We start from the raw sequence: 25271 nt of genomic DNA, 5'->3' as shown, positions 1-25271 counted from the left end.
CAGCCCCAAACCACTTTGCAAGGTTGGAATGATGCCAGCCTCGCAAAGTGGCACAGGCCCTGCTTTGCAAGGCTAGGATCTGGGGAGGATGGAGTGAAAAGGATGCCATGCAGCCTTCCATCCCAGCCCCTCAAGGGCAAGGCTGGGATCAAAGGGTGCTTGGCATTCTTCTCACGCCACCCTCCTCGAGCCACGTTGTGATGCTGAGATCTGATCAGATCCCAGCCTCGCAAAGTGGAGTAGAGCTGACTCGGCTGGGTGGGTGGTGCAAGTTGTGCCCCCCCCCCAAACGTACCCAGGGTGAGCACCCTGACAGTCCCCCACCCCATGCTACGCCCCTGCCCTGCAGTGCAGGAGTGTGTACATAAATCAGCCTACTGTAGAAAGGTATGCTATGCATTTGTTGCTCCACCCACATTTGCCTGAGCCCCACCCACCACTGGCCTGTGGCCCCTGGAAGATTGCCCGGAATGGGATGTGGCCCTCAGGCTGAAAGATGTTCCTCACCCCTGATCTACACTGACTGCCAGCTGCTCTCTAGACTTTTGGGCAGGAGTCTGTCCCAGCCCTACTTGGAGGTGCCAGGGATTTAACCTGGGACTTTCTGCAAGCAAGACAAGTGCTTTAACCTCTGAGCATCAGCCCTTCCCCAATGTGCCACCTTCATTCTCCACGTCTACGGAAGTATTGCTTCTGGTATCTACTCTGTTCCTCATGTCCAAAGAAACACTTCCCAGTGTGTGAAACGTACAGCCTCCATAAGCAGCTTCATTTGCCAGCTTAATATTATCTGCTGCAGCAATGCTGATTGTTGTTCTAAGGACAACGTGTGTATAGTTCATTTTAGAGTATTTCTCTAGGAAAGTGCATCAGAATAAGCAACCCTGTTAATTAATGTGAAATAGCTAAGGTGGCTAACAAAATCAAAAGAGCATTTAAAAAGGAAGTCATCAGTTTAAAATGGCATTTAAAGCATAACATAAACCCTCCTAGACCTGACTTCTGCTGCATACAAACTTTACCTTTAAAGCACATCCCCAAAGTACCTAACCCTAACCCACCAAAGTATCCTGGAAACTGTAGTTTGCTAAGGGTGCTGGGAATTGTAGCTCTGTGAGGGGAAACTCACCATTCCCAGAATTCATTGGGGGGGGGTTCTTTAAACGTATGGTGTGGGCAGTCTCCATCTCCTAAGCAGCAGATGAGATGTCATGCCTGGATTATCTCATGTCTACTTGAGACTGCAGGTTGGAGCTCACACGATTGAATGGTTCTCCATCCAGAGAAGTCCTAAAACTAAATGTCTGATAGAAGGATGCTAGCCTAAGCCTTCTTCCAGCAATATTCTTTTTCTGTAAGCACAAAATCCTTTTTCTTCATCATGTCATCAGCACCCTATCATGTGAACTCCCAGTTGTATGCCAAAGTCATAAACAGGTTTATGAAAAGTAAAAAGTCCTTCTAATGATGCCTCTCCCTGTCTGTTGTGGCCTTTCTGACAATATAAAGCTCAAAACCTGATGCCAGCGACCTTTGGACTCCTGATTCATTAGGGCTCACTTGAAAGTTATGGCTGCTGTAGGTTTCATAATGACAGCAAATGTTTAACATACACAGAAAGGAGCCTGCAGTATAGATACACTGTCTAAAATGTCTTTAAAGTCAACAATCTTTTTATGTTGGCTTCAGCCTTGCTGGTAAGGATACTAAACAAATAACTGAAAACGAACAATATGAGGAAAGCAGCGCATCTCAAAGGGAGAGGAACTCGGAGAATAATAAGCAATTAGCCCAAAGACAGACGTCATCATGGCAGAGATTGCTTTAAAATAAACTTCTATTGTTATAACTATTGTTATAACTTGGAAGCTATTGTTATAACTTGGAAGGCAGAAATCCATGCCAACCTGCCACAACTCACCCAGATATCTACCAGGAGATCCAAGGATAACTTCAGCCTGCTCCTGATTGACAAGAGTTCTCTGCTTGCTGTCTCACCCTGCCCCCCTCTAGACCAGCCCTACCATTAGGCAAAAAGTGGGCAGTGGCCTGTCCTGGGGCCCCTAAACTAGCCTGCTGACCAGATATGCTATCCTGGACAGTGTTTAGGTTAGTTGTAGGTTCCAGCAGGGCCAACAGATCATGGGGTGGCAAAATCCCACACAGTGGTGACCCTGTGGGCGCCCTGCTGTCTCTTGCTGCTGCTGGGGTTGTGTGGGGGCCATGGCTTTTGCCAATGTCTCACGAGATCTTGTGGAACTCGTGAGAGATCTCAGGAGATCTTGTTGGAAGCCACGACTCCAGAAAGTTTCCAGTTTGGTTGGCTTCTGTATGTTGCTTGGGTAGGGTGTGCCATCTTTTCCTTTGCCTCAGGCAGCAAATTGTCCCACACAGTTGGCGGTAGAGCAGGTGATACTGTAGAATTTCCCAATAGCAGCCTGAAGGCTACATAATTTTCTTGTCTTGTCTCTCTCCTTCCCTATTAGCCTTTAGACACGAGTGAGAACTACCTTCAGATATCTTTTAGGGGTGAATGATGAGTGACATACTGATTATTGAATCTCTCATGGGTAATCAGTTGCTGGATTTTCTGCTATTTTCTGTTAGCTGATCATCTAGTTGGTTGTAATTTCATCTTTATTATTATTTTGTTATCTTTATTACCTTTACTATTAAGTTGTTGTTGTTGTTGTTGTAAAACTTTTGCTATAATCTGCCTTGTGGACTTGGAAAAATGGGGAATAGATATCTTAAATAAATATAAGACTTGGAAAACAAGTAACTATACAACCTTTAGAAGACATCTGAAGGCAGCCCTTTAGGGGAAGCTTTTTAATGCTTAATGTTTTATTATGTTTTACATATGCTGGAAGCTGCCCAGAGTGTCTGGGGAAACTCAGGCAGATGGGTGGGGTATGAATAATAAAATTATTATTATTATTATTATGGAATAAGGTAAAGGTAAAGGACCCCTGACCATTAGGTCCAGTCGTGACCGACTCTGGGGTTGCGGCGCTCATCTTGCTTTATTGGCCGAGGGAGCCGGCGCACAGCTTCTGGGTCATGTGGCCAGCATGACTAAGCCACTTCTAGTGAACCAGAGCAGCGCACGGAAACGCCGTTTACCTTCCCGCCAGAGTGGTACCTATTTATCTACTTGCACTTTGACGTGCTTTCAAACTGCTAGGTTGGCAGGAGCAGGGACCAAGCAATGGGAACTCACCCCCTTGGGGATTCGAACCACCGACCTTCTGATCGGCAAGCCCTAGGCTCTGTGGTTTAACCCACAGCACCACCCACGTCCCTATTTTCACTGAAGTAATGTTGGAGGGTATGCAAATGTATTTTAGGAGCTGAGTGAACAAATAAATGACTGCAAGCCTGATAATGTCTACTCAGAGGTAAGTCCCATTGAATTCAGTGGGCCTTACTCTCAGGTAAGCAAGTTTAGGACTGTCACCTATGGTAGTTTTGAAGCATGGTAATTATCACACTGAGGCAAGGAAAGTGGGTGCAGAAGAACTTGGGCATTCTTGGCAATGCTCTTAAGTATACACTCCACTTCTTTAGGGAATGCAAAGCAATTAGCAAGCACTGGGGGAGGAAGTGTAATTAGCTAAGGAATCTCACGTTTGTGGCCAATTTGCATTAATCAGCCCCAGGTGGGAAGGAAGTAGCACTACCACCATTTCACAGAATGGGAAACAGAGGCTCTGCAGAATGTAATTTACTCTTCTGAAGAATACCAGAAGGGACCAACATCCAGTCTACTAACAGTGGAATGCTATATGTGTCTGTTTAGAAGTATGTCCCATTGATTCCTGAGACATACAGTACTGTACTCCCAACTGGGTGCGGAAAGGAGTGTAGCCAGGAGTTTCTGGGTAATGGCTCAATCAAAGAAGTAGAAAAGCAGCTTCTCAGTAGGTAAGAAGTGGGTTTGTTCCACTTTAACCTCTCTCCTGTTTTTATTTCTTTTCGTTTCTGCTCTTATCCATTCCTGTATCTTCCCAGAGTTTTGTTTCCTGATCAATGCAGCTTTACTTACATTAAGTAATTAATTATACCCTAACAGTGAAACCTATGGGCCATGTTATTGAGGGAAATTAATCTGCAGTGAGGATCCTCTTCCTGTATTTTTAAAACATGTTTATATACCATATATTTATTCAATCAAAAACGTAAGAAAAGAAATAAGCTCCAATTGAGGGGGGGGGGAACAACTGAATAAAAATAATAAAAAAAGAGTACAAATTTGGGTGGTTGTGTTTCTTGGGAATAATAATTAGTAGTGTTGGAGGATAGTAAACGTTCCTTTTTAAATATTTGTTTTGCTTGCAAGTATCAGTCTTATGTTAATCACAGTTGAGGCTGATGGGTGCATTTTTGACTATTGTAAAATCTTTCCAGGTATAGGACTGAAGTTGCTGTATACCCTTTGCTTCACAGTAGTCCCTATTGACTTCAGTGCATAACCGGCTGCCTTTTACTGCCCCATCTAGTTCAGTACCGTCCACGCCAGTTGAAAATTGCAGAGGGTCTTGGCAGAACACTTAATGGTTTGTGTGCCTGTTGTAGCATTTGTAATGTACTACGCTAAATGCTGTGTGGTTTTAACTGTATTTTTATTTCTCATGTTGTGCTGAAGGGTGGGGAAATTCCTTATTTCTTGGCGTCAACAGATTGCCACCATTAAAAACAAATATATTAAAACTGAACCTCTTGATCCTAGCCTCCCATTAACTTTTTTAGATAAAAGATGACAGCAGCTTATTAATGAGTTTACCCAACAACAGATAAGCAGCAGCTGAGTGTAACTACCATGTACAGTACAGACCTATTAGAAAAGGGTTTTTTGCTATCCTCCTACTCCTATGACTTCAGGTTTGTTCTTCTCACCTTTGTTCCCATTTATTGGATATCTTTCTCACTGCTTCCTTTCAAATGCCTCTTCCCCATATCACTTCTGATCCATTCTGTTCACCTTCCCGGAGGACCTCCAGGTTCTAAGAATGACTAGCAGCCGCCGCACCCACCGTTCTTCACAGACATGTCTCAGACCACCTGAATGAAGCTCACAGACTCCAATCCCTGGCCTACACTGACTGGCAACAGACAGTAAGAGTGCATGGAGGCATGGGCTGCAAGATCTGAAAGCACTTGCAATGCAATCCTGTGCATGGACTTAAGAGCAGCCCCATTGAACTTACTGGCACAATTCCCAATAAAACTGCAAAGGGATAGGGAGCTCAGGGGGCAGGGGAAGCAATGCAGAATATCAAGCCCTCTTTAGTACTTGCATTTGTAGAAATGCAACTTTTGAAACAAGAACTCTCACTCTCTCCCCTATTAGCATATATGGAAGCAAACGCCATTTATTTATGGCATTTATGCTCCCCTACAACCAGAACTAATGGGTAGCTTACAATACAAATAATAAATTAAAGCACAAAAAGGCAAATGCAGCATAAAATTATGCATCAGAGATTAAATCAATGGATTAAAACCAATAAGAACTGAAATTCACCAACAGTTCATCTTAGAAACACTTTAAAAAAAACATTTTTAAAAGATGGGGAGTATTTTCTTGATGCCAAAATCTTCGCCTGGTGCCAGAACAAATACAGAACCTCCCAGCGGAGGATATTCTGTCACTAGAGGTGCCACCTTCTCTCACTTCTTTCTGCCACACCTTGCTGGGTAGGCAGTGGCTTCAGTGGAATTTCAAGTAATGTACTTAGACTCAGAGCCAAGAAAGTGCTTTTGCAATTTGTTTTTATTCAGAGTTAGGTGTGCTTAAGCCTCATTAAATTGACTGTGTTAGGTGCACCTATCTCTCCACACACGCCCAGACTTCTAGAAATAGGTTTTGCTGAAATGAGTGGGATGGACTTATGGTACCCATGAATATGTTTGGGACTGGAGAAGGTTCACCTGGGATACACCTGTTGTTAATTTTTTAAAACAAAACCACAGTGTTAGAGACACTCCTTTAAGCGGCTACCCTGCATAAAATCTCTTGCTAGTCTGCAATCTTCCTTGTGTAATTGCTATGTTGGTTTTAGTTACAGTAAGATAGTTATCGTAGCACTAAGAATAATTAGAATGGAACTGAAAACAAGGCTATGAAAACAACTGTCTTGCAAACACTGATGCCTTGAGAAGCCTGTTTCTCCTTGTGCAATAGTGGAGGGTATTGAGTTTCTCTCCATTTGGGCACTAAGGCATAGATCTGCTTCAAATCTATATACTGTACTTAATACCACTTTAACTTCATGGTTTTCCCCATGAGTAGGGAACCCTACTCTTCGATGCTGGTAATTTTTAGAGATTCCTTGCCCATCTGACAGAACAATGATGCTGTTGCTTCCTAGGAAGAGGTTGTTGTAAAACTGACTGACATCTGTGATTGTGGATTGAGGTGTTCAGGACTGGTGAGTGTAGGATTATTGGGATCAAGAAAGGGTGAAACTTTGGGCTTGGACTGAGCTGAGTGCAACTTCAGGTGCTCTGATGTGCCAGACACTTGTAAACCACATGGGAATTAATGATCTTTGCTAATCCTAATGGCAGACTAGTACATGAGCAGAATCGGGACAGGTAGCATACGGTTCATAATAATACAATAGACACTGCACAAAACCCCTGTCTTAATCGGTGACCTCCCTTTTCTGGCTTAGCACTATAGTACTGAAAAGAGGTGCCAGTTCTCTGAAGCCTGAAACAAAAGCGGAAGAACCTCTTAGGGAGAGGCAGAGGCTGGCAAGAGAGAGAGATAGAGCCTGTTGCACTTTATTTAGAATAGAGCAAAAATTCTCTACAAACCAAGCAAAAAACGAGATTACCCTTGTTCCGGCCCTTTAACATGAGAAGTAACCAAAAAATTTAACCCCGTGTTGCAAACAATAGTAATATCCAAGGCAACACGATGATCAAATACAATGATACGATATCAATATACGCTCTTTATATAATATGAAATACCGTATATGAAAACACATAAACAGAAAACTTATGAATCTCTGAAAGTCACAAAATATGCACTCTAATGGATTCTCTTGAAAACATAAAACCAGATAACCATAAGTCTTATAAGTCTCTGAAAGTCTTTGAAGACTATGCAAGTCTCTGAAAGAAGCAATGTATCAGATTCTTATCTGGTAAAAACAGGCTGTAAGCCTTTGTTTATGACGTTCAATGCTGCCGAAGTAGTTCGCAAACAGACGTTGTGAACAGTGATTCTAGATATGCCCACTGTTTCGTGGAATTCTTCTTCAGCACAGCAGAAGGATACACAAATGCTTCATAAACCCATCTATACGGTGAAGTATAACAACAATTGCTATGGAGCAGTGGTCATAAAGTTATGCTCAGTGACTACATAACTGAAGATGCCATAAACAGCCTGTTTTCACCAGATAAGAATCTGATACATTGCTTCTTTCAGAGACTTGCATAGTCTTTAACATGAGAAGGCAGATTAAGAAAAACCTGGAAGATCCAGTTCACATTTAAAGGTGAGTCTATATTATTTGCACTTTCCAAAATGATACATGAAATGAAACACAGAGTCATCCTTCAAAATTTGCAATTCTCTAAATTTTGTAGTGCAGCTCTCCAGTCAGTGACATGTACAATAGTGCATATACTGAGGTGAAGTCTGCATTAAAATACAGACAATGGTGAAAATATATATGGGGAAATGGCTTTCCAAAAATGAGTCCATTTGGAGAAATTCTCACTTAATGCTAATTAGTTTTCATGAAGGTTGGTTTTTTTTAATGCAAACAGATGTGGAAATATGAAGAACTGAAATTAAGAATAAAAAATAAGAAACCGAGAGAAACCGAAATTGACGCATCCCTGCTAGTGAGAGGAGGAAACAGACCAAGCACATTCTGGCTGGGGTTACGTTGGACATATGAGAACTACTTAAAGGGGTAGCCCTTTGGGGAAAGCCAGGATGCTCTGTGTTGACTATTTGCCCAGCACAAAAGAGCAATGTAGGCACCACCATAAAGGAAGCTAATTAGGAAGGTCAGGCCGGTTCAGGGATAGAGTCAATCTTTTATGCCCCAGAGGAAGTAGAGTGAAGCAATGTACAGTTATTAATTAACAATGTTGTTACATATTCCTCTTCCTTTCTTCTTCATTCAAAATATCTGGATCGGCAGAGATTGGGAACAGTTTTTTGGTGAGGGAGGTGCTGTCAGTTATTGGTAGAAATGTGAGGAGGTTTATTCTCTTCTGCAATGTGTGAACTGGGCCTTGTGCAACCTAGGTGGGTGATGTCTTATCTTGAATACTTGGCATAATTACTTTTGTCTTCTTTCAATGAGACTGAGAAGAGATATGATAGCCGTCTTAAACTATCTAAAGCGCTATCACTTAGAGGAGGGAGCCAGCTTGCTTTTTCCTGCTCCAGAGGGTAGGACCTGAACCAATGGCATCAGGAATAACAGGAATAACTTGCTGATGGTAAGAGCTGTTTGACAGTGGAATGGACTCCTTGGGGAGGTTGTAGACTCTCCTTCCTTAGGGGTTCTTAAGCAGAGATTGGGTGGCCATCTGTCATGTATGATCCAGTTGAAATTCCTGCATTGTAGGGAATGTGACTAAATGACCCTTAGGATCCCTTGCTACTCTACAATTCTGTGGTCCTGTGTGTGTTGTTTCCATCATCCTAAACTGAAGCCCTAGGAGAGAGTCTGAAGAGAGATGTTTGCTACAATCCAGTGTTCAAATGACATGTGAATCTGGTGGGCAAATGTGTCAATTTTAGTTTCTCACTTTTCCAATCTTTAGTTCACTTTTTGCACATTTCCACATCAGTTTGCAAATTATTTTTAAAGACCTAATGGAACTTCACCAGCAAATTTCTCCTAATATGTTTGTATATACCGTAATTTTGCAGAACATACACATTTTTGCAAAGCAATTTCCCCCAATATAATGCAATTTTATGTTATGTTTGCTAATATATGCATTTTTGTGCACACTTTACTGAATCATGTGCGTTGTTGTACACATTACTGTTTAGCAAAATTTGGGAAAGTGCAAATTTGGAAGGATGGCTGTTTCGGGTCCTGAATTGCTTCAGGAAGTGCAGATAAAGCAGCTTCACCTTTAAAGGTGAATTGAAGCAAATCTCTCTGCCATTCCTACTTTGAGCATGATTTTATTTTAGTATCTCAGGCTTGTGGCTAGCCATGTCTCTTTGCAGCTGCAACAGCTCCTTGATTGTAACGGGGGGGGGGCAGGATCTTTTTTAAACCCTTTGCCATATGGCCATTCCCCACTGCTTACTAGCCCTGTTGTCATTTTTAAAAAGTGTTTTTGTTTCATGAGTGCATGATCCAAATGAATCCTGCTTTCCCACCAGTTCCTGCCATTGTTTTGTGGCCACACCTGCATTTGGAACGGCCAGGAGAGCTATAGGATGGCTTTTGCATTATTAAACAAGCTTGTGCATCATTTATAGGCTATTTGTGCAGTGGAACAGCATCTTCTGGTTTCCTGTAAATACTGGAGATAGTGCTATTGGGTCCTGGTGATTTATATCTCAGCAGCTGAAATCAGAGTGGCTTTACTGCCTCTTTGCATTTGCTCCCTCCCCCCCCCCCACTTCTTTGCCTGGTAGATGTTCTTCAAAGTATTCCCTTGCTGGCTGGGGCAGATGGGTGTTGTGGTCCACAACATCTGGAAGCCACCAGACCGGTGGAGACTGGGCTGGTGGCTTGCAGACAAACTAGGTGTACTGGCTGTGCAGTAGTTCAGACTGACTGGTTTAGGACTTTGTTTTGGCACAGTGGGACCACACATTTCCTGTCAACAGCTGAAGGGCATTTGCACATCTAAAATTAAGTAGTGAACCCACTCTCGGGAGATGCAGTTGGCTTGAGGCTTGGTGCGTACATTTCACCACAAGTTTTCTGAAGCACAGATGTTTTTAAGCCACTAAAAGACTAGTTTGCTGGCCATAGAAATGTGGTGTTTTTCACTTCCTGTAATATATGAAATGGCCTCTGGGTACACTGCAGTAAAATATCAGCATGCCGTGAGACAAAAGGCTGCTTCTATTCTAGATTCCTTTTCCTGAGTGCTGCTGAGGCATTGCTTTTCCTCAATTAGCTGGAAGCTGAATTAAAATGGGAGGTTCTACACAAACACTTGATAAAGCACCCAGTTGTCCAGCAGGGCCCTTTCTTATGGCCAAACTCCTTCTGTGTTAATTCCCAAGTATGTCCCATTCAGCAAAGGTTTCCAGTAATGCTTATTAAAGCTTCTCCCCTTGTAGAGCTGGCCTGATTTCCTTCTCAATGACTGTAGGAGGAGGATTAGTGATATCCTATCCCCACAGTGTCAGTTTCTGTTCCTGCGTGTGGGGAGGGCTTAATTGCTAGTTTCTTTCCCCCCATCTTCTTTTTTGCTATTAAAAATTGAGAGGACACTAGTAATTGAAGTCCCCCCCTCACCTTGTGAGAACAGAAACTGAAATGGGTCGATTGAGAGGCTACCCAAGGGTCAATTACTGTACTATTATCTATCATAAATTCCCCATTTGCGTTCATAAGGAAGCAATAAAATGGGCTTAAAACAGGTGCTTAAAAAGAGCATTTGGAAAACTTTTTCACCTTTAATTATTTAAGTGATGCTGTGGGAAAATGGAAACATAGTATCTAATATAATTTATGTTGATTTGGTAAGCTCTGTAAATGTTGCTGCTCCATTGTTGTAACTCCAGCCTTTTTCAGATCTGTCAAAAGGGCTAACAAGACTGGATTGTAACACTTATGCAACTACGCTGTGTGAATGTTATGTTTTAAATTCCTTTGCTCAAGTATGTCCACCTTGGTATCAGTGGCAGAGTGTTCTGGTAGACTGAAATGTTCTGAAGGTTTGACATGTTCTCCTTTCTCAGTCTGTCTTGTTCAGTATTCTCTAAACTGCCTGACAGCAGCTCTCTGGGATTTCAGAAAAAGTGTTTTTCCCCAGCCCTGCTTGGAGATGCTGGGGTTTGAACCTTTGGCTTCCTGCATGTTCTCTTCTACTGAGCTATGGCTCCTGCCCTTGTAAGGCAGGTTAAGGTATAAGGCGCTGCAGACTTCCTAGGTTGTAGGGTGTCCATTGAAATATACTCAGAGTCGAGAGTGGATTTCATGCTCTTTATTCAGCTCATAGTGGTGAGGAGGAATGGAAGTCTCCTCAAAGTATCTGCTTTATATACATTATTTACACAATGGGCTGCACGTGATTGGCTAATTCCGGAATTCTCCTGAAGGCCAATCAGGTTGTGGATTCACTTCTATCTGGAGCTGGATTGGGTGGCTCCTGCAGACCAATCATACTGCTGCATTGTTCTAGGACCAATCAGACTTCTGCATTCTGAATCCTATTGTTCTAGGACCAATCAGACTGCTGCATTTTAGATCCTATTCAACTCAGTACATAACACCCATTGTCTCCAGAAAGTAGTTTGTGCTTAATGCTGCATAGACTCTGTGTTCTTTTGGAAACAATTCTCAAATTCCAAGTTATTGCATCCCGGGCAGCACACTGTGAACAAAATATGACCACAGCATTTCCTGCCACTAAAACTGCACTTCCACATTCCTGCCTGAAGGGTGGTGGCGCATGACAGCTTGAAGCCCACCCTGTAATGAGGCTGATCTTGAGTATGAAAATTAGCCACATTAACAATAGATCCCTCTTCACAGGAAACTCCAGGAATTGTGGATCTGTGAGGGGAATAGGGGCCTCCTAACAACTCTTAGCTACCTTACTGAACTACAGCTCCCAGAATCCTTTGGGGGAAGCCACAACTGTTTAAGGTGGTAAGAGAGTGTTTTCAATGTATGGTGTGAACGCGATCCTAGTCCTCCTGGCTTTCTCGCCACCTACTATTAGAAGGTTATATCTGAGGTCAAAAACATACATCTTTAGAGGAGGCAATTCTGAGATATGTCCAAATTTGGTGTGCTGAGACTGTAGATTCAGGGGAATCTTTGCCAAATCTGCACTCAGCTTGAATCATATGGATGATACTTCTATCATAGTTCAAAGACCCTCAGTCTATATCCCCCCTTTTCCTCTGAAATAACTGAGAGGTTTCTTAAACTCAGTGCCTACGCCTTGCTTATGAGTTTAATATGCTACAAAATGTTTGCTTTAGGTTTAGCAATTGTAAAACCTGGTTTGGGGGTATGTTGTGCCGGTCACTACTGTGCAGAAACTGTTAACTAGCTAGCTTCTACAGAACTTTAATCCTATTGGTTAGGGTCCTATAGCTGCAAGGCCATTATTTGCAAGAAGATGGATATCGCCCAAGCAGAAATCTACTAGGTGGGCAGTACATCCTCTTTTAAGTCAACTCATCAAACTTTGTTGGTTACATATGTGGCAGCCCAGGGTAGGGATGGAATTTTTTGCAAATCTCAAATGGTGAGTTTATCTGCATGGATTTTTTCTAATTCCTGTCTTCCTAATCTTGATAAGGACCCTTTTGCTAAAAAATGTGAACAGTTCTCATATATGAACTGTACATATACATATAATGATGTATACATATCCACTCCTGGCTTCTTAAAATAACCAGCACATCACACAACAATATGTATAACTGTGTGAGTGGGTGGAATTGTGCTGGAGAAATATAGTACAGCATGAAGCTTTAGATTCCCTCCCCCCCCCCATTTAATTTTGCACATAATTAGTTGGACTTTTAAACAACCACAACAATGCACAAGCAGCTTGGGCATAAATTGGCATATGACACAAGAAGCAGTGATGTGAGCAAAACACAGTCTGATCAGAACCTCCAAATTCCATGTATAAATAAATCCATTTAAAACAGATTCCATGGCCATCCCTAGTGTGGGGTATTTCATTATTTCTCCCATTGGCTAACGGCATCATTCTTAAAAATGTGTGTGGGGTGTGCGTGTTAATCTTATAGAATTGCTGGGGATGAGGTGATTTGCTGGGTCTTGCCAGAGCTCAGGAGGAGGAAATGGAGAACAAAAGAAGGCTGGAAAAATAAATAAGGCCACTTCTTGGGATCAAGTGAATCTCCCTCCAGCAAAAGTAATGCATACTAGAAGGGACTTTGCTCCCCTGCTACCTTTGGATTGTGATTAGAGGAAAGGGTGGGGGTGGAGGAAGAGAGAGAGAGAGACCCCCTTAGATTAAAGTGTGGAGTCAGGTTTCCCCCTGTCTGTGTGTGTGTAGTGAGTGGGAGGGGGGTTCAGAGAGAGAGCGACAGGGAATGCTTTTTGCATAGGATTGGCTTCTCCCCAAACATTCATTGAAGCAGAGAAGGAGCCAAGTTGGGACCGGTGCAGACCGAAAGGGAGGGGGGTGAGAGGGAAGGGGAGGTGGAGTGACTGCTCTATTCCAAAACAGTAATAGAGCTGCTACTGTGGGAAAGTGATCCTGCTGCCAAACCTCAAGTGACCAGGGTATGTGTGTGTTTGTTACCGCCGACGCCCCCAGCAGTGATCCTGTCATTTGTGCTTTGCAGTGCCTTCCTCTTTCTGAGCCCCTCTTTCCAGAAACCTGCCCCACAGAAAAGCCATCCATTAAGAAAATTGCTTTGCTTTCTAAAGGCCAATTTTAAAACACCCCTCCCGCCCGCAAAGGTGCTTTGTGACCGTAGCAAAATTACAGGAGCTCCTTCAAGACTACTTGATCTAGGAAATCATTGAAACTGTTGAAACTCTGCATCATTATGCCCTTTAAAATGTCTTTGCACCTCATTCCACTGCCCCCCTCCCCAAGTCAGACTCCTTTTGTGACTTTTGGGTGGTTACGTCCCAATTATCCCAAAGAAAGTTGCTACAGCAGCAATACGGAAGTGGCCTGATCTGGTTGGACACAGCAGAACCCATTAAAGCCAAGTTGGTTTCCTTATTTGAAAAACAAGCACTAAAGTATATTTATGGGCATTCATTGGGAAGTAGGGCTTAAACAAGGACAGATAACTTCCTGCTTTGTCTTTAAGAACAGCTTTTTAAAAATGTTGTATCTGGCCCGGAGGATTAGTCTTCAAAACACAACTAAACATTCCGTACCAACACGAAGATATATGGCCTCATTAAGTCAAATGCAAAGTGAAAAATAAAAGGGCATAAACATGGAGTTCTTCAGAGAAGAAACGGCAGTAAAAGAAGGATGTGTTTTCAGCCTGAACTGACCTGCCAGGGCGACATAATCCAATCAAAGACTGACTGTTTGTTAATATGATGACAAAGGAGAATTTTACAAGAGAGAACCGGTTTGTATTTATATGGCTGTGCACAGAAGGAAGTGACTGGATGGGACCAACTCCATTTTGATAAAACAAAAATGTATCTTTTTCAAGGAAGAAATAAAGAAGGTGAAGAGTTGTAGCAGAAAATAGTGGGTGTTGTTGTTTAGTCGTTTAGTCGTGTCCGACTCTTCGTGACCCCATGGACCAGAGCACGCCAGGCACTCCTGTCTTCCACTGCCTCCCGCAGTTTGGTCAGACTCAAAATAGAGGGTAATAGGGAGTTAAGCATCCCTGCCCTCTGTTTCTCCACTTCACATTGTCTAAAGCGGCTTTTCTCTAGAGCAGCAAGAGAGAACCTGTAGCCCCTGTTGGACTGCAACTCCCATCAACCCCAACCTGCTTAGCCAGTGGTCAGGGATCATGGGAGTTGTAGTCCAACGCATCCATAGAACCATAGAAGAAGAAGCCATCACGATTTTTAATACACATTTGCATGTAATGTGTTGTTCTTTGTTCATTGTTACCTTTGTTAGTCAAACAGTTTTGGGGTTACTTCAGGGCAGTCAGCTAAAAGAAAGGCAGGCCTGTTGGTGACTTCATTCTGGAAGGAAGTATATTTATATACAGTGGTACCTTGGTTTAAGAACAGCTTAGTTTATGAACAACCTGGATTAAGAATGCTGCAAACCTGGAAGTAGGTGTTTTGGTTTGTGAACTTTGTCTTGGAAGCAGAACATGTTTCACTTCCTGTTGAGTGTGTTCCATTTGTAAATTGAGTCCCCCGCTGCTATGGGAAAGCATGCCTTGGTTTAAGAACGCTTTGGTTTAAGAACGGACTTCTGGAACAGATTAAGTTTGTAGACCAAGGTGCCACTGTATTCTTTTTGGCTTGGGGTAGAGGTGGAGTTCAGAACCCAGTCTTTTAGTGTGCAGAAACATAATAGAACTACATATGGTTGTGTTGCTAGTGTAGAATGAATTTGACATTTAACCTGTGTGTTCTTAAGAATCATTTCCTTGCACTGGAAACATGCAGTTGCCACTTGTACAATATACATGTGATATTTTGAAAATTAGCACATCAGTTGTGGGGTAAACTCATTTTACCAGCAACCCCACCCCAAGGTGGTTATTTCAGCAGGGTAGGGTAGGAAGAGATAAGTAGAGCATCACTTGCCCCATCACTACAATCTGTCCTCATTTCCCTTTGAAGGACAGGGCATACTGGGTCTGCAGACACCCACTGGCATCACTGAAGAGGAAAAACCCATTCCTAAAGCCATTTTGAGACACCCTCTTTAAAGTTTAAAAGGTAAACACCTACAGCACAATTGCTCAAAAGTCTTAATATGTTCAGTGGGGCTTATTCACGAGCGCATAATTACACTCCTGATGTTTTCATTCTTATAATTTTAAGTTTTATTTTTCTAAGGCAACATCCGTTATGCCAAAAGGAGTCCTCAAGCAATCTTTGGAAACTAATTTAAAAATATTATAGGTATTTTTATGATTCTCACTACCTGTGGGCAGCAGAATGAGAAGCAAAGCCTCTCTATATTTTCTGCCTCAGGTGCAGAAATGTCTTAGAACATAAGTAGGTTCTGTGGTTCCCAGGTTGCTGTTTCATTTTTCAAGTGTCTTGTACTGGTGTGCACAGACATCTGAGTGCAAGACACATCCCAATTACTTTCTTGTGCTTCCAGATCACATATTGGAGAATGTCTTGTAAGGGCAGTTTCTTGGTAAGGAATAACGTCAAGTTGTTTGCATCCTTTGTTTGTTCAGCTCCCAAGGTGAACATCAATGTCAGTAATTGTTGACCTGTTTACTAAAGTTCCATTATGTTTCGGATGTGAGTACAGGATGGTATAAATCACTTGATAATTCTGAACAATAAAAAGGCCTAATTCTAGGGAAGGAGAAGATAACCTCTAGTGTATTACTGCTCTTGGCCCCAGTTTCTTACTGCTTAGGAAAATGACAATAAGCACAGATTTATAATAGCTTAGATCTAAAATAGCTTAGATCCAGTCATTTTCCCATGTACCAAATAAATTACAGCTGTCTGTTGAATGAGCCTGTAAAATGGTTTAATTTTCAGAAGGAGATTTAGGTGTCTTAATTCAGGTAATAATTTGAAGAGAGTTTGTTTCTTGAAAAATTATTAGAGAATAGCAGCTAGCAGAATACGAGCCATTATGATGTTGGTTGGAGTAGTCAGTATGGTTCCCTCCAGATGTTTTGGGGCTACAGAACCCATCATCCCTATTGGTCTTTCTGGCTGTGATTGATGTGTGTTGTAGTTCCAGGTTATCTGGAGGGGGCACCATGTTGGCTACTCATACTAGAAAGGGTATGATGGAAAGTGAATCTATGTATTGGAAGGGCCCTACTCAGTGGGACTCAGTGTCACAAGTAGAAGGCAGGCTTTGCCCTACCTTGACCATGTCTCAAGTGCCAGAACCATTGACTTAAGTGGGAAAGAAAATCAAGGATGCATTCAGGGATGCTAGTTGGAGAAGTCAATCTGCTCCCTGTGATTGGTGACCCCAGTATCTTGAAGTTGGAGAAGATGTTTTCTCATTTCCCAGTCTCCTTACATTTTTATTTTTTTACTTAATAAATTTCTATACCACCCTTCATCCAAGGATCACTGCATTTTATTTACAATAGAAACACACAAAACATAGTAATGAACAAAAAAAATTACATGCCCCTCCCATAAGGTTTGTTTATGTTGTGTCCCATAGAAGTCATTGGGAAACAGCCCAGACTCTTCTCTGCCGTAGCTTAATTCTGGCTTCTGTTTCTTGGTTACCAGGTAACAATCAAAATTAGCAATCAAAATTCTGCTGCAGGAAAAGGTGCTCATTAAATTGCTGACCTAAAAAAAAAAAGCATGGGTTTCTAATCTCTTAACTGGCTCAGTTGATTGTTACATGCTGAAATCACTAAATCAGGAATGAGGAACCTGTGGCCCTCCTTGTGGGACTCTAAACCAAATCAGCCCTAACCAGTATGGCCAATGATGATCAGGGATGATGGAGTCCAACATCTGGAAGGCCACAGATTCCCCATCTCTAACCCGGCTGTGTCTGCCTGGGTGCTCAGTACAACACCACTCTATAGGTCAGAGAGGCAGGGAAGGGAGGTCACTATCACCCATTTTAAAAAAAATCCATCTCCCTCACTATGAGACTGATACACGCTGTGTCTGGGTTCAAGTGATTGCTTGTGGTGTTTGTGGCCAGTGAGACAGAAAGGGGATGTTGTTAGCCCACTGTCTACCTTACTGTACTACAAACTCCTTCACCAAGCCGGCAGAATGTAATATTGAATGTGGTGATGGAGAACGCTTTCATGATTGTATTGAGGGACTTCCAATATCCATGCTGAGGCTGGGCCAAAACTTCATGACAACCATGAAACTGTCTCAGTACATCGTTGACCCGACGTATGTATCTGAATACACCACCTAATGTTCGCCACAGCACAAACTAGTAATATTTTGCTGATTGTAGGGCTCACTTGTTTGAAGACAGGCAGAGCGGATCTTTCTGGTAGTTCCACTGACTTCAGAAGTTTGGAGGTGATGGTGGCTCAGGGGAGGGCAACCCTTGTGGCACCCCTTAAACTGTGGAATCGCCCCCTCCTCACAGAAGTGTGTCTGGCACCTTCATTATGGAGTTTTCATTGAATGTTGAAGATGTGCCTCTTTACCCCTAGCCTTTGACAACTCATATATTTTAGGACCTACCCTTTTATTCTGTGATTGGTTTTAACTGATCTTTATTTTAACAGTTGCATTTTTAAAATTGTAGCCCACCCCAAAACCTCCATGGTGAAGGGAAATAATACAGTGGTGCCTCGGGTTACAGACGCTTCAGGTTACAGACTCCACTAACCCAGAAATAGTACCTCGGATTAAGAACTTTGCTTCAGTATGAGAACAGAAATTTTGCAGCGGCAGCAGGAGGCCCCATTAGCTAAAGTGGTACCTCAGGTTAAGAACAGTTTCAGGTTAAGAACAGACCTCCAGAATGAATTAAGTTCTTAACCCGAGGTACCACTGTAATTGGCAGCCAGTACAATATGTTCAAACCATCTTGCCCCCATGAGCAACCCGGCCACCAAATTTTATACCAGCTAAAGTTTCTGAACCGCCTTCCGAGGCAGCCCTTGCATATAATGTGTTGCAGTAATCTAACCCAGCTGTTAATGGAGCATAAACAACAGTAATTAAGCTATCCTTGTCCAGATAGGGGTGCAGTGCCTCACTTACTTGGATTGAGCTTTAGCCTGGCTTTCATCCAGCCCATTACCAAGGAAAGACAGAGATCCTGCACAGCCATACCTGCAGATGTAAAGGAGAAGTAAAGCTGTGTGTTGTCATCATATTGCTGACGATGTACTCCAAAACTCCAGATAACCCCACTCAGCAGTTTCATCTAGGTGTTATAGGAGACCCCTGGTTTCCATAGTTATTTTTGGGGGTGGGAAGATCCTTTAAGTTCTCTGATTTTCATACGTTCGGTCAGTACTGGTTTGTGTTCAGGCAGCAGCTGCTGGAGGCAATGGTGGCAGCCTCTTTTCCGATCTCCCTAAGCCTCCCTTACACAGCTCTGTCCTCCAACTGAGGGGAAATGGTTGACTACTACATGGCATGTCCTGGTTCTGCTATACTAGCCCATTGCTGTAGGTGCACTACCCCATCACCATTGTTGAATTAAGAGTCAGCTGGCAGCTTCTGTGTGTGGAACAGAAAAGGGCACCATCTTCTTTGTCTCAGACAACAAAGTGACTTAGACTAGCCCTGCGGTCTGTTGTCTCCTTTCTACCTGTGCATTGTTTTTCTCTTAATTGTGGGTGGAGGAGAAATGTCTTGATTGCTTCATTGGATGAACTTTGGCCTCACGCGCCTGCAATTCAGAGGCATTTCTTGCATTGCAATGTTAATCTCAGGAAATGGAAAAAGGAAAAATGGGAGAGAAGGCTACAGAATGTCAGCCCACCCAGAGGCCAAGTGTTTCTTCCTCTCTGAGATGAGGAATCTCTGGTATGTGAGGATGCAGAGGTGACTCTGTGTGTGGTTAGGAGCAGGGCAGGCTGATCTTAATTTGATAGCTTTGGGGTGCTATGACAAATAGTTTCTATAATTCAAGTTTCCCCAATGAAAGAATTTTTTATTGCAGTGATGTCTCCCACAGGGGAGAGAGACAACTGGAACCCTAGGATATGAATCCATCTGCCAGTGGGTAGGTCAAATCCAGATTAGAAACCAAGGTTTCTAGTGTGTGCTATATGCTATATATACTCTCAGAGGTGAATTCAGATTTAACAACAAAGTTGCCCACCAGGCAAGTTCTCTTTGAGAACTTGTGTGATGGTTAAGAGTACGGTTGCCATATTTCAAAAAGTGAAAATCTGGACACAAAGGTTTGGCAAAGTTATTGAGCCAATTTCCGGAAATTAGGCCAAGGACAACATTTTTGGCGGATGAATCCCGGCTATGTCCGGGAAATTCCAGACGTATGGCAGCCCTAGTTAAGAGTGTGAGGTATATGCCCCAGGGCTTTTTCCCAGCCATAACTCAGTTCCAGCACCTCTCAGGTGGGCACCATTGCCATCATAAGAGAACAAGGGAGGTGTCCATGATGAGTCCTGGCACCTCTTTTTCTAGAAAAATGGCACTGACGATGCAGAAGCATTTGGGGGGGCTTATCAGTGGGGGCTCCTATATCTAAATAAACCCCAAGCTGAACTGCCAATTTATGGATTTTAGTGCTGTGCTTCTGTCTTTCTAATTATCCACAGGCCCATGATTATTCAAGTTTTCAAAAACCTGTTAATTTAAGGTAAGCAAGCCCTCCTTTGAACAATTGTGTATCCTCATCAAATAATCCTATTTGGGCCAGGGTCTCTACTCATGTGTTGTAAAATTTTGTATGTGTGTGAGAGAGAGGGGGGGGGGAGAGAAACAGAGAGATTGCCTCATATTTTTAGAACAATGTTTCAATGGTCATGACCCATAATAGTGTTCAGTGTTTTGGAACGCAGAAATAAAATCCTCAAACCATCCATTCTAGCATGCGGGGGGCCACCTAAATTATATAATTCAGTATTTGAATGACTGGTATTAGTAATTGTATTATAAATTGGTATTGTTACGGTAAAATCTGGGTGCGAGGCTGCTCTGCCACCCAGCTCGTCAGACTAAGTCCGCGGGTCCCTGCGGAGGAAAATGAGCTCAGCCGGAGACAGGAGCAAACTGCAGAAGATCCAAGTTTATTGCGCAACAGGTTCAAGGCGAGATTGAACAGCGAGAAAGGGGTGACATGAACTTTTGAAACTTCCCTCCATGTCCCAGAATACAGTGCAATATACATCCCAGTTACATCATGAATACATTAAGAAGAGGTTGGGTTACACAGATTACATCATGAATACTTTAAGAAGAGGTTGGGTTACACAGGATTAACATATGGAGGAGGGAGGGGGGAATATGCAGAGCTGGAGATATGCGCAGATAAGCACGTCCTGAGTACCAGTGATGGGAAGACAATGGTCCATGTACACATAGTCTGCCACCTGGCATTGCCCGGAGGAAAGGCTTGGCAGAGTGATTTGACAGGATTAGGGTCTTGACACCTTGCTTGAGGGATTATGGAGGACAGGGAAGGTGTCATGGAGTCCTAGAGAAATTAAGCAAATTGACACGTTGATTTTCTATGAATTTTATAGATTTTAGTCCCTTTTGACATTGACAATTGGAAATAAATGGATATATTGTAGCGAAGAAGAAGTTGAAGAAGACATGCCCCCCCCTTCCGTATCAGTTATAATGAGGCTATTATTGGATAGTGATTGAAAACTAATAAAAATTATTATCAGTAGTGTTCAATGCTGCGGCTGTGAAAAGGGACTTCTGGGCTTTCTTCAGAAGTCCTCGTTGTGGTATATGTGTGTATAACAGAGGGCGAAATACTATTGCTACCAAGTTGTGAAAGCTTCTGCTTTCCTGTGCTTCCCAATGTCTTCAAACTTTTTAACAAAAAAAGATTGCAAGCAGGATGCTATGAAAAGAGTCTTTCACAATGTGACATCCACGGGCCTAGGCCCAGTTGTAGTTATAAGGAAACAGTGGGGAAAGTTTGAGGCCTAACCACCACCAACCTAAGTGGGGCTCATCTCCTGCACCAGAACTACTTGGTGCCATGTGAGCAGCACTCTTGCCTTCCCGTGGAGCTCCATCAAGGCTTCTCTGCTTGAATCAGCTAGCCGTAAGTGAAAAATGGGCCTTCATCCCCTTAGCTGAGCGGCAGACTTGAGAATGTGGCAGACTCTCCTGTCCAAAAGATGATTTCTGGGAGGCTTTAATACAGGGGTAGTCAACCTAAGGCCCATGGGCCGGAAGCGGCCTTCCCAATCTGGCCCGCAGACGGTCCGGGAATCAGCGTGTTTTTACATGAGTAGAACGTGTCCTTTTATTTAAAATGCATCTCTGGGTTATTTGTGGGGCCTGCCTGGTGTTTTTACATGAGTAGAATGTGTGCTTTTATTGAAAATGCATCTCTGGGTTATTTGTGGGGCATAGGAATTTGTTCTTTATTTTTTCCAAAATATAGTCCGGCCCACCACATGGACTGAGGGACGGTGGACCGGCCCACGGCTGAGAAAGGTTGCTGACCCCTGCTTTAATACGTTGCCTTGGTGAACAAAGGGGTTTGTGTGCACTGTTGGAAGCAATGTTTCTTGGCCTCTGAGGTGGCTCGGGTGAGGTTATATTTTGTGTGCACACGAATATCTCTAATTGGTGGCATGGAATGAGAAAGGTTATTAGGAGGGACACTTGGGTGGACAGAAACAGTGTGGTGCTATTGCTACCTCGTTAGCAGGAGACTGGACAAGAGGAGCTGTGGGCAGAGATAAATTTTGTTTGGGCAAGTAGATCTAATAGTTAGATGCAGGGCCAGAATTGGAAGCCTGTGGCCTCGAGCGACGCTTACATCCCAGCAGGAGTCAACTAGCAGTCCCCTGATTCTGCTGCTACTCCTTGCTCATGTTGCTGGTTCACCTGTCCTCTGATGGGTCCCGACAGGAGAAACGGCCCGTGCCACCTTGCCTTCTCTTTTTGGGCAGTGGCGCAGACTGAGCTGAGACACGGAGCAAGAGAATGGGCAGCAGCAACACTGATAGGGCTACTTGGGCTGGCAAGCCTGCTAAGGCTATCTAGCCAAAGGGTGCCCCAAAGTTTGGGGCATGGATAGGCAAACTAAGGCCCGGGGGCCAGATCCAGCCCAATCACCTTCTAAATTCAGGCCACGGACAGTCTGAGAATCAGTTTGTTTTTACATGAGTAGAATGTGTGCTTTTATTGAAAATGCATCTCTAGGTTATTTGTGGGGCATAGGAATTCGTTCATCCCCCCCCCCAAAAAAATAGTCCGGCCCCCCCAAGGTCTGAGGGACAGTGGACCAGCCCACAGCTGAAAAAGTTTGCTGACCCCTGGCTTGCGGTTTTAGGTGAATAGGCAGTCTTGTTCTTATTGGCAATGCTACTTACACAAACAACTGCTGGCATTAGCTGTCTTGGCTTCAGGAAAGAAACTTTGTCCTTGGTTTTCAATAATAACCGGCTATATAGCTCAGATCACTTTTTCACACACATTCTTGGTCAGCCCTATGCTAGCCTTGTAAGATAGGCCAGTTTTATGCCTGTATTGCCAATGGAGAGCTGAGTGGAAGAAATAGTGCCTTGTCTAGAGAGTTCTTAATGGAGGCAAACCAAAGACTTCTATTTGCTGTGCAATGCTACTTCTCTTTTATCTGGAAATGAATTGCTACATAAGGTAGAGGAAGGAGATGTAAGATAACTTTGGTCTCTGCTTCTGCTGGTCATCTTCTGCCCTGTCCCCTTCCTTCCTCATTTTCTGATCCCTAGCTTGCATAGACCTCCCCATACTGTCCACTGCCTTCATAATTAAATGTTGTGTATAAAAATAATTATGCACATAATTAAATGTCGTGCATAATTTTTTTGAAAGAAACTCTGGCAACTTGTTCTTGACTCCTGAACTGGAGTTTAAATAAGCAGCCCCACACCCTCTGGCTTGAAACTTATTACATCTTAGAGATCTCTACTGATTTATGGTTTTAATTTGACATAACTCATTTAGCCTGCAATCCTATGCACATTTACCGGATCGTACATCTCTCCTTTTAAAGTCAATGAGCCTTTCTTGGAAGTTGCCTACGCACATGCATAGGTTTGTTGCCTTTAGTTACTTTGGAAGCAGCATTTATTTCACTGGAACATTTTGGTCTGCATTTCCTTTGATGCCCATGGTTGTCATTCTGAAAATCATTCTGAATTTAATGGCCCAGGTTATTCCTACTAGGATAGCTGTGAATGCACTTTGCCAAAGGTCTTCATGTTTCACAAGCATTAAGAAACAGAACAAGGTTTTCTGGCCTTTTTTGATAACCTCTGTCTGGGTCTCTTTATTAAACCTACTTCAAGCTGCTGCCTTTTTATTATTAAAACAAATTCTTGTTTTGTTTTTTTAAAAAACCTTTGTAATAGGATACATTAAATGCTTTCCACTTGATAAGTTTTACTAGTAGCAAATTTAGAGGGTTGTTTTTCTTTTCTTCAGGCATAGATAATTGTGTCTGGACATGAAGGAATTTCCTTCATCTTAAAAACTGCCGAAGAACATCTATGCCTGAAGGGCAAAACTCCAACTTAGAATTATCCACACTGACTGGCAACCGCTCTGCAAGGTTTCAGACAGGAGTCTCTCCCAGCAGATGCTTTACCTGTCTTTTCCTATGCTGAGTATCTTCTTAATCACCATAGTTCTTGAGCCTCCCTCAAGTTAATACATGAATGTAGTGAACCCTTCTCTGCCTGTAGATGTAGTGGAAAGAGTATTATTATAGATTTTGGAGGGTGATCCCCCTAAACCCTAGAAATTAGTAAATGGTAGGATTTTCATTAATTGAGATTTGGGACGCGGGTGGCACTGTGGGTTAAACCACAGAGCCTAGGACTTTCCAATCAGAAGGTTGGCGGTTAGAATCCCCGCAACGAGGTGAGCTCCCGTTGCTCGGTCCCTGCTCCTGCCAACCTAGCAGTTTGAAAGGAAGTCAAAGTGCAAGTAGATAAATAGGTACCACTCCAGCGGGAAGGTAAATGGTGTTTCCATGCGCTGCTCTGGTTTGCCAGAAGTGGCTTAGTCATGCTGGCCACATGACCCAGAAGCTGTATGCTGGCTCCCTCGGCCAATAAAGCGAGATGAGCGCCACAACCCCAGAGTCAGTCACGACTGGACCTAATGGTCAGGAGTCCCTTTACCTTTACCTTTACAAGCTGTGCCAGACAAGGAATTCCTCCTGTCTTATGCAAACCAGCCTCACCGGTCTAGTGAAGAGCAAATCTGTTAACATGACAAAAGGTGTTGACAGGCCATCTGAAGGGAATCATTTGGCCAGGGGAGACAGATATTGCCAAGGTGTTGGTGTGTCTGTTTGAGGTGATTGGATTCGCCAAAGGAACACAGACTGGGGGGGGGGATGCCTGGAACCCCTTGGCATCTTCCTATCACTGGGCATAGGGTGGGGGTGGTACCCAACTTTTGCAACAGTATTAAGGAGGAAGGTGTGTGTGTTCCTAGTGGGTGGATTTGGAGACAATCTGGTTGTCGGGAAAGCTGGATGTTTAGGCCTTGTTGCAGTGGTAAAACCCCTTGTCTGAGTATTGTATAGTACTGAATACCACTGAAGGCAGAGGGCTCACAGGATTACTGTATGGAGGATCATTTAGTCATACAATTCTCCCACTTGAAATCTTACCACTCAATGAGAACTAGGTCGTAGTCCCAAGGGCTGTTGTTATTGCACTGTTGGAGGTTTGCCATAACCTCTTCTGAAGATCGCTCCTTGTTTATCTTCCGGCAACTCCTGCTGATAGTGCCTAACTCCTGACTAGAAGATATCAGATGGAAACCCATTAACAGCATGCC

The 25271-nt window shown here is 43.1% G+C and overlaps 1 protein-coding gene across 2 annotated transcripts in view; it reads left to right on the top strand.

Moving 5' to 3' along the window:
- The window catches only part of MGAT3 (beta-1,4-mannosyl-glycoprotein 4-beta-N-acetylglucosaminyltransferase), a 45361-nt gene that overhangs the window by 8928 nt on the left and 11162 nt on the right, over window positions 1-25271 (top strand). The window contains exon 1 of one of the 2 annotated variants that reach the window (XM_053405103.1): window positions 21507-21528. The exons of the other annotated variant lie outside the window; for it this stretch is intronic. The gene's annotated coding sequence lies outside the window, so the exon portion shown is untranslated. Of the gene's footprint in view, window positions 1-21506; window positions 21529-25271 lie in introns of those variants that run through there. 2 annotated transcript variants of the gene reach the window in all.

This window comes from Podarcis raffonei, chromosome 10 (assembly GCF_027172205.1).
Source record: "Podarcis raffonei isolate rPodRaf1 chromosome 10, rPodRaf1.pri, whole genome shotgun sequence".
Classification (NCBI taxonomy): Eukaryota; Metazoa; Chordata; class Lepidosauria; order Squamata; family Lacertidae; genus Podarcis; species Podarcis raffonei.
This window is presented reverse-complemented; position numbering and strand designations above follow the sequence as displayed.